Source organism: Pelodiscus sinensis, chromosome 25 (assembly GCF_052426305.1).
Source record: "Pelodiscus sinensis isolate ZL-2025 chromosome 25, ASM5242630v1, whole genome shotgun sequence".
Classification (NCBI taxonomy): domain Eukaryota; kingdom Metazoa; phylum Chordata; order Testudines; family Trionychidae; genus Pelodiscus; species Pelodiscus sinensis.
In genome coordinates this window covers 18,080,282-18,092,820 of record NC_143076.1, presented here as the reverse complement: position 1 = coordinate 18,092,820, position 12,539 = coordinate 18,080,282, and the positions used below count along the sequence as shown (strand labels likewise).

General features: G+C 46.9%; 1 protein-coding gene across 9 annotated transcripts in view; it reads left to right on the top strand.

Annotated features, from left to right (window-relative positions):
* ZBTB16 (zinc finger and BTB domain containing 16) overlaps positions 1–12,539 on the top strand; it is a 198,875-nt gene that overhangs the window by 164,341 nt on the left and 21,995 nt on the right. The gene's annotated exons all lie outside the window — the stretch shown is intronic.

Genomic DNA, 12,539 nt, shown 5'->3' with positions numbered 1-12,539 from the left:
CCAAACCATAACCTGCTCAGGACCCTGGCTTATCCCGCCCCTCCTCTCCCTTCAATTCCTTTTGCAATTGGAGTCGCCATCGTTGGCCGGTTTTGATCACTTCGAACCATGTGGTTGGGAACCCCCGATGAGGGTCCAAAGCTCTGTGGTGGCTCTGGCCATTTTGACGTGCTAATGAGACACACTTCACCTGGCTGTGCCTTTAGGGTCAGCAGTGTCCCCCCCGCCCCCCATCCGTTTACAAGACCACATCAGACAAATGTAGAAGGAGGTGGGAATTGGAGTAAGGGAGCTACAGCAGATAGAAGGTAAGGAAGAAGTGCTTCTGCAAAACACACATACGGCGTTGTGGGGGGGGCGCTTGAAGTCAAATGTCTCAAAGTCAGATCCCTTTTTAGTATGAATTTGCTGTATCTCATTCTGAGCACTAATTCCAATTTAATTGCAAGTGGCCTGAAGCCTCTTCAATAGGAGTAACAAATGGTTTGATTTTGTAAACTTCATCAGACTGCATTTTAAATGCGACACACTAGCCCGGCTCGAATGCCAATGAAGCACTGAAGTAGCTCTCTGTTTACTAATTATCCGTTTTTACTTCATGCCACGCTGGCTGGCTTGTCTGATTAAATCGGATTTGTGGGATAGAGAACAGCTAGCAGAGTTTTCTCTATAGTAAACGAGATTGAAACTATGGACCGCCTGGCTGCACACTGTAAATTATATTTCCTTTTAAAGGGGACGTGTCTCTTTTATTTCTTTGGCGTACCTCCTGCATATTAAACTTTATCGTACAGAAATGTACATGGCTCCTGTGTTGTTGTTTTTTAAATCCTGCATCCTCCCATATGCCAGTATCCAAACAGATCTTATTTTTATTCCATTCTCTGCAGATGCAAAGGGAGAGAGTGTGGATTACTAGTTTTCACTAACCTTGTAAAAAAATTGCATGTTCTTCACCAGGAGTTTGGAAAGGGAGAAATATTCATAAGTGTATTTGAAAAATGCCGAGTTTGTCTTTAAATCCCTGTTGATTAGATAAGTGAAAAGTGCTGCTTTTGGGAGAGTAAAGAATAGTTTTAACCCTACACCCCACAAATCTCTTCCCTGGTTTAAAGGCTTTTCCTCTGTAAAGTATGTATCAATCCACTAAAAATCAGCTTTCAAAACACTTGTTCCTTAAGAGTCTTGCCCACATCAGATACCTCTGTCTTCCAAATAGTTGATCCAAAATCTGATCTGAATGGCAGGCTATAGCTTGTCTTTGAAGTCTGCAACATTTACACACACACACTATTAATTGTTTACTACTGCAGGCTTTCAGAAAACAGTGCATAGCGCCCCCCCCCCCTTTAAAAAAAAAAGAGAGAAGGTGGCTATTGAATGTCGTGTAATAGGGCTATGCTTAAATCTCTACTGTTGCTAAGACTTTAATTCCACAAGCTTGACCTATTCTGCCCTCTCTCTTGGTATCTATCTTTGTGCCTAGAGCTTTTTATATTTTAATTTGCTTTTGAATGTCCTACAAAATTAATGGTATACTTTTTGCCATTGTGCAACGTACAGTACAGGAAAGGCCCCTTGGTGTTCTCTGATAGCACCGTTACCGTGGAAATGAATGGCCACTATACTTTCTGTTCCATATTCTCTCTTTTTAATTGTTGACAGTAAAAAGCATTTAAATGCTGCTTAATTTGTAATCATCTTCCTGGAAAAAAGGAGAGAAGCACCATTAATGTCAATGAAATGAATAAATTCGTCTCTGTCTCTTCCCCCTCCTCTTCTCACCCCCCCCCCCCCCCCCCCCCCCCCCCGTGTGGTGGCTTATTTATCTGGGGGTGATTTTTCTTTCAGTGCTGGAGCGTTCAAATATCTAAGTGGCTTGGAAACAATAGTGCTGCATTTTGTGTGGCATTTTGGTTTTATTTGCATTCGAAGTCGTCCTAGGCGAGGGATTTGGAGGGGACCCCACTAACAATAAACTTGAGGACTGAAAAGCAAGTGTAGAATTCAACTCGGAATTCCAGTGTGCTCTGTCCGTGTGCACTCGGCCAGTCCCCAGTGATCCCTGATGTACAGTTGAGGGAGTACTGCTCTTCCAGTCTTGATCTTCTGGATACCAGCACCGACAATGTACCAGCATCCGTGGTAAATGATGCTATTTAGGTGCATCTGTTGCATTTTGGTTCCGAACGCCTGTTGTCCTTTAGCTTCCAAACCATGGCAGGCGGAGGCTTCGGTGTAGTTTATGGTCAGAGGGATAGCTCGGTGGTTTGAGCATTGGTCTGCTAAACCCAGGGTTGTAAGTGGCCATTTAGGGATTTGGGGCAAAAATTCATCAGGGGTACTTGCTCCTGCTGTGAAGGTAGGGGACTGGACTCGATGACCTTGCAAGGTCCCTTCCAGTTCTAGGAGATAGGCAATCTCCATTATTATTATTATTATAGGTGCCTTTTTAAATAACTTTCCTCAGCCTTTTGGTGTTTTGTTTCTGGCACTGCTCAGCCAATTCACTGCCCGTGGCCACGTGTTTCAGTCCTAGGGGCCAGATTCTCAAACCAGCTCAGTGAGGCAGCACAGCAAGTGGCTTGATTTTTTTTCTCAGAGTGCACCATCGTGAGCGCTTTCCGAAATGTGGACGTGAGCACCATGAAGGGAGCTCAGCACTGCTGAATTAGGTGTCTAAGCTGTGTTGGAACTTTGGCCCAAGTGCCAGCCATGGTCTGTTTGGCCCAGTCTGGGTTAGAACGTGGCGGTGACCTACCGGAGGGCAGGTTATGCTGAAAAATGTGCTGCAGGGTGCGTTGCAGTTCCAGAGGGGACTGGAGCGGGCAGCCGCTGATCACGTGGGAACTAGACAGCACTTGGGTTGAGTCCTCGTGTCACCACTGCGTAGCTTTCCTTACACAAAGCTTGTTGTTTTCTGGAGGGATGCCAGCTAGCCCCTACTCATCCACACACGCTCGCGCTCTCCTGAGCATCTGCCAGCGTCAGGGAAGGAAACTACTTATTTATATCTAACTCGTGCGACTAACCGTTCCCCTTTTGTGTCCCCAGGATCTCTGCGCCTTCCCCCATGCAACCCCCATGTCCCAAGCCCTCTCTCTGCCCACCCGCCTGCGCTCACTTCTCCTGAAAACACACTTGTTTCATGAGGCCTGTAAAATGTGGTTCTCTCCCTTCAAGTAATTATCCACCCAACCAGCCTCAGGGAGACAGTGCGCGCATGCGCGTGTGTGGTGGGGGGAGGAGGGATGAAACAAACTCTCAAAATCATTTCAAGTGGGGGAAGGAACCATTACGGTTTATTCTATCACATCCCTCCTCCTTTGGTCTCTGTGGATTGTAAATTCCTTGCATCAGAGGCCTTCACTAAAGCCAGTGCCGTGGAAATCCTGGAGAGATCTCAGAGTCCGTGTGGATCGTTCTCTGAAAACATCCATTCAGTGCACAGCAGTGATCAAAAAAGCAAATAGAATGATAGGAGTCATTAAAAAATGGATAGACAATAAGACAGAGAATAGCTTATTGACTCTAGAAAACCATGGTATGCCCACATCTTGAATGCTGCGTACAGATGTGGTCGCCTCATCTCAAAAAAGATATCTTGGCATTGGAAAAGGTTCAGAAAAGCGCAACAAAAACTGAGGAGGGGTTTGGAACGGGTCCCATATGAAGAGAGATTAGCGAGACTGGTACTTTTCAGCTTAGAAAAGAGGAGATTAAGAGGGGATACTATAGAGGTCTATAAAATCATGACTGATGTGGAAAAAGTGAATAAGGAAAAGTTATTTACTTGGTCACATAATATAAGTACTAGAGGTCACCAAATGAAATGAATAGGTAGCAGGTTTAAAACAAAGAAAAGGAAGTATTTCTTCACACAGCGTAGAGTCAACCTGTGGAACTCCTTGCCAGAGGATGTTGTGAAGACCAGGAATTTAACAGGGTTCAAAAAAGAACTAGATAAATTCATGGAGGTTAGGTCCATCAATGGCTATTAGCCAGCATGGGTAGGAACAGTGTCCCTAGTCTCTGTCTGTCAGAGGCTGGAAATGGGTGACATAAGAGGGATCACTTGATGATCCCCTGTTCTGTTCACTCCCTCTGGGGCATCTGGCATTGACCACTGTTGGAAGACGATACTGGGTTAGATGGATCTTTGGTCTGACCCAGTCCTGCTGTTCTTCTGTTCTTTTGTTATGTAAATAGTACCAGGGAGGAAACATGGAAGCTAGGCTCTTTAGGGCAAAGCAGGGAGGAAGTGGGGCACTGAAATGGGATGCTGGAAATCTGAGCGCAACTTTTGCCATGCCACAGACTGAGGTAGACTTTGGCCCAGTCTGTTTGCCTCCCTTGTACAATGGGCATAACAATACTTCCTTTCTCTCACCTGGTTCAGTAGCATGGAAAGTACTCGGGGCAAGGATGCTCTCAGAATGCAGATGTGCAGCTTCCTGCACAGTGTAGCCCTGGTCTCTGCTGAGGCTTCCAGCCCTGCTGGAATATCAAAGTACAGTGCTCATCACCCCTAACATGGGGGCTTGTGCATCATAAGTAAATAATCAAATCAGCCTGGAAGGGCAGGTAGGTTTGGGACAATGCAGCAATGTATTTTCAGGAAGCTGAATTGTTGCCAGCTCCTCGGTCACCCACCCTCCACACACGTCCTCCAGATTTACCCGTCGTTCAACAGCAGTTTTTCATATCAAACGCTTTCCTGTTGTGCGCTTTTGCTGAGTGACAGCAGAGAGAGCCCCGCCGAGCCACACGAGAGCCCTTTACGTACAGTGCTGTCCTTCGCCATTGGAAAATGTGTTTCAGTTCTGCCTCGGGACTGAAAACAAGTTTTTACCGCCCCTCCCTCTTTCCCCTTGCTCTAGACATGGATTGCATCCTGCCTGTTAGAATTATAGTCAGTAGGTCTGGACAGGACCTCCTGGGTCTTCTCTTGTGTCTCTCTGCTTTAGTGCTGGATTGTCTTCTGCACTTAAACCCTTTGCTTGTGTCATATCTAGCCGCCTCTTTGAAGACCTCTAGCGATGAGGAACCTCCTTGACCTCTCTCTGCAAACCATTCCATTGCCTAAGTGACCTCCTGGTTAGAAACATTTCTTCTTCCCTAATGCTTCACTTAAAATTTCCCCTGCGTCTGTTTTCAGGCTCCTCTGCTCCTAATTTATAGCCTCCTTTCACTGTTTTCATGAATGACTCCCCCAACTTCAGTATTCTTTAAAGGCAGCCGGGAAGTGGCTGTTAACTTTTAAGCGCAGCGGCACAGAGGTGGAGGAGTAGAGACGGAAGGGGTGTGATTTAAACTCTGTCTTGCAGGTGCTCTCTCTTTCCAGAAAGTCACCCCTCCAGCAAGCATGTAAGGAACCTCCTTTGATCACACAGTCCCAAGTCCCTGTGAGCGCTGTGCCTTCCCAGTGTGTATGAGCGCGTGCCAGCCTCCTTTCCCACCGATATAATTTAATGGGTAAGGACGTGGGGTACGCTCGAAACGGGGGTGCGTTTCCCCCTTCGCGAATGTGCCCGATAGCCTCCTGGATTTTCTGGGTGCGTCGCCCCGAGTGGGGATTTCTTTCCCCCCGCTTCCAAAAGGCAGCTCCTCTCTAACACTCTTGCTGTTGAAGTTAGTCCAATTTTTCAATCGGGGGCCAATTAGTTTCACAAATGAGGGCCCTGTGGTGCCATCGAGGATTTGTTACGGGCCTGCGCACTGGCCTGGCTCCTTTGTCCTCCCTTCCACCCCTGCTGGAGGCCATTGTTCTCCCCCTCAGCGGGTGCTGCTTATGGCAGATTTATATGGGCAGGCGTCCTGCCGGCTCGGGGCCTCCACTCCACAGCTGGCTGTGGTACTTAGGGCCTCAGACCCAGTGACCTCTGACCCAATCCTGCTGTCATTTTGAAAGTTACAGACCAGAAGGCTGCATACCTCTTGGGATTTACTTTGCGTGACCCATTTTGTTTTGTTTGCAGGGGTTTGGGGGACACTTCGGAGAGTTTTGTCAGCAGCCCGATTGGCATTTTTCCCTCCCCACCACCACCGACCCCCTGGAAAAAAAAAAAAAAAAAGCCACGGAGAGGGGGAAACCGCCTTTGGCTACTGGTGGATGGAGTCGCTTTGTGCGTGTTCATTCTTCACTTCATAAACTCGCCCCGCATCGGATTCAAAACGCAGCCTTTGCCTGCCTTACGTAGACGCTGCCAAAGGCAGCAGAAGTGAGACTTTAATACACACACACACACACACACACACACACGCCACCGTGTCACTTGAGCTTGTGGCAGAGATCCAAAAAAGGCGCACTCTCCTATCGGTCCTTTGTGCTGACGCGACTTACAACGTCCAAATGTTCCAAGAACGTTCCATTCAAGCTTTTGTTTGTTTTTTTGCCTCCGCTCCCAAAGTCCTTTCTCCAGAACTTTTTTTTTTCCCTTCCCCTCCTCCCTGGAAGTGATTGACAAAATTAGTAAATCCATTCATGTAACTATTATTGTACAAGTACCAATAAATCCCACATGTAGCGGGGCACACACCTTAATGAGCTAGTGAGCTGACAAATTTGTTTACTGTAGCTGGAGGTGCTATATAATGAAATGCACTTGTATCTGCTCACTGCAGAACAAATACAGGAGGCAGCCGGGGTGCGCTTGTCTTTCTTGGAAGGAACATGCTGACAGGAATCTGGCGTATTCATTTCCATTTAGAGTTTTGAAATGTAATCATTCTGTTTGCACTTAATGTAATCCAAAATACAAGGGGTCTTTTTCTTGAGGATTCACTGGTGCCCTGACTAATGAATATGAGAGAATATCATACCTCCTTCTTGCTTGTGTTTACATTAAAGATTATACAACTGTAAGGTTCTTTGAAGACTTTTAGTCTTAGAAAGAGAGAGCCATCTGTAGCAAGCTTGCATTAAAAAGGGAGCTTGAACGTGGAGAGCTTACCAGATGTGTATAGTATGTGTTAGAGAGAGACTATCTGGTATTAATGCATGGCAGAAATCTACCGAAATTCGTCAGTGTCTTGATGCAACTCCTTCAGAAGGGCTGAAAAGAGGGAAAGGACCGAATTCATCAAGGGTTTTAAATCCGAAGTAAAAGACCGTATTGCCACATATCGATGGGAGGAAGGGGAACTGCATGTCCGCAGTCCTCCCTCAACTGCTTTTACATCCTCTTAAGATGCAGACACACACCTGTCTCCTTGTGAGTCAGCGTGCACCTGTATATCACGTCTGGGAGGATGCAGGCCCATCCTTGAACGTGGTGACGGTTATTGATGAACGTGGGGACGACTCGTTATTTATGAGGACTGTGTCCTGGGAGCATGAATGCAGGCTGTGAGAGGGGACTTATTTTGCACACAGAGAGGGGAGCCAGCCCTCCGGTAGCGTCTGGTTAGGACACCAGCTATGATCAGATGGTTATAGTCACGTAACCGATCGTTCAGTGGTCTGTTGACCCTTTCGGTGGCTCTGTAGTGCACGTGCTAACTGTTGTACTGTTACTGAAAAGGACACTGTATATTTAGAGATTCTCCTCCTTTGATTCAGCAAAGGCTCGGAGCTCAAGATAATAAGTGCCTTGTTCTGGGAAAGGTGCTGCACCTGAAATAGTCTCCAGCTGTGTTCAGCTCCCTGATGCGCTCTGTTATTTCCCTCACAGATCTAATTGGCATGGAAGCGGCACAGGTGTAAACATAGCGATTTTGTTGTAATTCATGAGCCAGAAAGTCACCTGGGAGCACTGTAATCTCCTTGGCCTTTTTGACAGCCCCCTGGCTTTACCTAAGACCCAGCATCTTTCTTTTTTTGTAAGTGTTTTCAGTGGAAGAGTTTAGCGCCTCCCTCTGGGAAGAATCCAAGACTAGCGCCTCACAGAGCACAGGCAGATGCTGCTCAAGTGCCAGGTCTCTGTGGGAGCAGTGAGAGAGGGGTACAGTGGGCCGGGGAGGATGTTGGAACAAGCTGGGTGGATAACAAGTAGGAAACTTTTAAAATGTCTTTGTCCTGGTGAGCAGAGGTGGGAGGCATACTCCAGAAAGATAGGCCTCCGTGTCCTGAGGCCTGGTAATGCAGCATGTGCGTATGCCCCTTCCCCTGTGCAAAATTACATTTCATGTCAGGGAGTAATTGCCTGAATTTAAGCCATAATAGCAAAGAGTTTCTGATTTTAGGTTGCTTCGAATAATATGACAGACAAAGCATTAAGGAAGCAAACACACATACTCTAGGGACCAATGCTTTAGCAGCCATGCAGGACACTAGGGGTACAGCTAGACGACAAGCTTCTTTCAAAAGAGAGTGTCTAGACAGCCACAAGGGTTTCGAAAAAGCAAGCCGCTTTTTCGAAAGAGTGCACCCAAGCAATCTGGAGACACTCTTGCAAAAGCCCTGTTTGTGGTCAAAAATGCCTCTTTTTGAAAGAGCTCTTTCAAAAAAAAGGCTTTCTTCCTGGTAAAAGTAGGTTTACCGATTTTGAAAAAAACCACCGCGTTTTTTAGATTTAATTTTGAAAGAACGTGATGGCAGTCTAGATGTAGGTGATTTTTTTTTTTAAAAGAGGCCACTTTTTTCGAAAAAAACTCTAGGCATACCCTAGATGACCTAACAAAAAGTATAGACAAAAAGTACTTGGGATTTTAATAGAAGAGCTGTAATCCTGACCCAGTTGTTTTCAACAAAAACTTTGACTTCAGTGGGGCCAAGATTTCTCCCAGCTCAGGGTGCTGAAAATCAACCACTAGTGGGAGACTCCAGAAATGTTTTAGTATAAACGAGTACAATGCAAGGTTAAAAACTACAGCTTTTAACCCTGGGCATCCTTTAATTTTCATGTATTTGCTGGGTGCTTTGTGCTGTTGGAAGAACATTCTTTGCAAGAAAATTGAGGGAAATTGAGTATAAATGAGTACCAAAAACGTTAACAGCTACATGATGTCCCTTCAGTTTCTTCTCCCTGTCATCCTGTAGTTAGATTTTGAAAAAAAAATCCATTCAATTTAAGCAGGATTTCCTTAAAAAAGCACAAGGATGACTTCTCTCCAATGAAATCGCAACGTTTCATGAGTAATTAGCATGGCTGTTGCCTTCACTGCCATTCCAGTCAAGCTTGGAGAAGTGTACGGTGGGGTCCTGTTGCCAGGAGCCACTGATAAACTTTTATAGGGTGGCTAGTGAGATAACTTGGAAGGCTTATTTTCACTTTGGATGTCTTTTAAATAACTAACTGAATGCAGTGTGTGGTTCAAGCAAGGAAGGAGAGACAGAGCTTGTGGATTCTGTTCCTGGCTCTGGGAGGGGCATGCTCCCTAAAGATCGGGAATGTCAACTTTCTATTTGTTTCCAACATGGCCAGCATCTCGCATTTTAGAATCATAGAGCTGGAAGAGACCTCAGGAGCTCAAGTCCAGCCCCCTGCCCAAGGCAGGACCAATCCCAACTTGACCATGGTCATATGGGAATATTTGTGCCTCTCTTTCCCCGTTTGCAAAATAAGCGTCCCTGCCGCCGTCACAGAAGGGTGGCCTGTTTAGGATTAGCAGAGTACTTTGCGATCCACAGGTGAAAGGGGCTAGAAAAATGCCTGGTGCCATATGCTGCATCATTCATATTATCCTCAAGTCTCAAAGGAGGGTGGCTCTGCTGTTTCACGGTGTGTTCATCACTGCTCCTCTTGTTCCGATGGCACTACCCAGCTTGTTTTCCTGAGAGGTTGGAGTCCTGGCTCTGACACCCATGGCCGACTCTTAGCGCTACAGTGGCCTGCTCTCTGAGCTCCTGTCCTTGCAGTGGCTGATGCGGCTTCACTTTTTCAGACACTGGCTTTCTCGGACCCCCCCTGCCAGCACACTCCCTTACGGATGCCGAGCCAGCCCTGTCTGAGGCCTGGCAGAGAAACCTGCTGCTTTGTGACCATTTCGATTGTCTCTACCCAGCCATCTGGACCAGGAATCAGAACAGATTTGTGGCTTTGGCACGGGTATGCGCTAGTATACTACCCCACCCTGCATGTTAACTTTTTAACAGGCAGCTGCAGTGGCCTTTTTGCCCAAGAAGGCTTGCCTGACACTACTTGCCTTGCAATGGTCTTCCTGCCGAGTTCATTTCTGGCACATACCGTAAGCAAAATGTGCTTTTCATTGTTTAAGGGCAATGCACATTCCGTGGTTACCTTGCACATCTTGCTGCTGCTAATGAATTGCTAATACAATTTTCTAGATAATTTTATTTCCATAGTCCCCACATTTTAATGTGTCTCCAAAAAGGTAGCGTTTATTGGCTTAATCTCCCGGCACAATACAATTTGCACTGACTCATAGGTTCAGAACAATCAGCTATGCATAAACTAAAACAAATTGTTTAATAACACAAAAGTCTTTTTTATTGGCAGTCTGTAAATATCTGGGTGGTTTTTTTCATTTCTGCTCTTCTCTTGATGCAGCCGACTTTATAATTGTCTGTGGTTCATAGGATTGAGTTTCTGTTTGTATTTCTCTTAAGCATCCCAAGCAATACAGAGGGTTGTCAGTGTTAGTCTCTTCCAGTGATCAGCAACCAGTCGATTGGGATCTACTGGTGGATCTTGGAGTCTTTGACAGGTGATCTTGACAGATTTGGCCAGGAAGCTATCAAGTGCCAGCGCTTCACCTGCCCCGCTCAGCACTGCGATGCTGCTCGTGCCCTCTGTCTTGGAGCTGCCCCCCACTCCCACCCGCAGTAGCCTCTTTCTTGCTGCACAGTGCACAGGATGAAGAGGGGGGTGCTGATGTCCGGGCGCCCCTCCCTTCACCTGTGCCCCATCTCCACAGAGCAGAAGGGCAGCGATGGAGAGAGTTTGCTGGCTACTTTGGGAGGAGGAGTGAGCCTGCCTTGGTCCCCTGCACCACCACCCAAAAGCTACCTGTGGTAAGCAGTGCCCAGCTGAAGCCTGCATTCCGAACCCTGGCCCCAGTCCTGAACCCCTCCTGCTCCTCAAATCTTTGCCCTCCCCCGGGTCCCCCGGCACTCAAACTCCCTCCCAGAGCCAGCACCCTGAACCCCTTGCTGCTCAACTACCGCAGCTCAGAACCCCTCCCCCACTCCAGATCCTTTCGCTCAAGATCAGAGTCCTCATCCCCCTACCCTGCCCCTCACCCCTCTGCCCCCAGCCTGGTAACAGTGAGTGAGGATGAGGAAGGGCGGGAGGATGGAGTGAGCAGGGGCGGGGCCTTGGAGAAGGGGGCGGGATGGAGGCGGGGCCAGTGTGTTTGGGTTTGAGGTGGATCCTGGATTGCACTTAAATTCAAAAAGTGATCTCCTGCTTAAAAAAGGTTGGAGACCCCTGTTCTATTCTAGTCAACCCTTTAGCATCTGGGGCAAAATTCTGAGCCGTTTTCATTTACAGTGTGTGCCTAGAACTCACATCAGGGCTTAAAAGGGCAGAGATGCTCAGTGCCTTGGGAGAACTTCCTGTTTAGATGTCACAGGTGTATAGGCTACGTGTTTCAAGCATGAAGGTTTGCAGAAAATTATTAAAAACAGCTACTTTGTAGTTGCGGGGGAAAGGAGGCATCAGATGAGGGAGACTGCAGAGCCTATTGGTACAGAGCCAGGCTCTAGATGGAAATCTTTCTGGCTGTATCCAGCGCACCATAAGCCCCTGAACTAGTTGCACCGTTCCCGGAGCCTACATCTGTTCTACGTGAGGTATGGCCCAATGGATGGAGCAGGAATCTACTTCTGACTCTGCTGCTGACGTGACCATGGGTGTGTCACTTACCCGCTCTCTTCCATCTAGAGCACGAGGACAGTGACACCAGCTTGCCCTGTGAAAATCACCATTCACAGCACTGGCTGCCTGTATCATCCAGAAGAGACAGGTCCATAAAAAGGGTTCTGGAGAACATTCCAAGACCTGTTTCATCCACTCAAGAGGGAAGAGTCCATGTCCTCATCTTCTGGCCACCCCTTCCACTTACCGGTACTGCCCCGCCTGCCTTTCAGTTAGCTGCATTTCATCCAGCTACTTTTCCTGCATAGCACGTGCGGCTCTCGTAGGATTCTTTCGGAGGAAGTGTTTTTATCTTCATGTAAAGATTATAGCGTGATTAGTGTCAGATAAAGATGAACCAAAAGCACTTTTCTGTCTTGGTCCATGATCACCAATGAGGCACTTTCAGAATAGCAAAGTGCTTCTTCTATTTTCCCCCCGCCAAAAAAATTGCTTCTTGCCCTCCATATTCCAGATGCACATTACCAAGTTATTTTCTTCCCATTTAAACGGATTCAATTTGAAAGCCATCGTATATACATTCATAACCTTTATTTTTTAATTTGCTTCTCAGCCAGTTTAATCAGGTAGGGTTACTGTGATAATCTAGTCTGGATACTGCATTTGATAGCTTTCATGGAGTTGCTGCACTGTGTAGAGCACTTTGGTATCTGCCTAGATGGGAACGTGTTGAAGTCTTCCTTTGTTTTAGGCCAGGCTGCTGTAGAAAGAGAATGGAAATGCGGCCTTGTATTGTTTCCTAGCAAAGGAAATTCATTG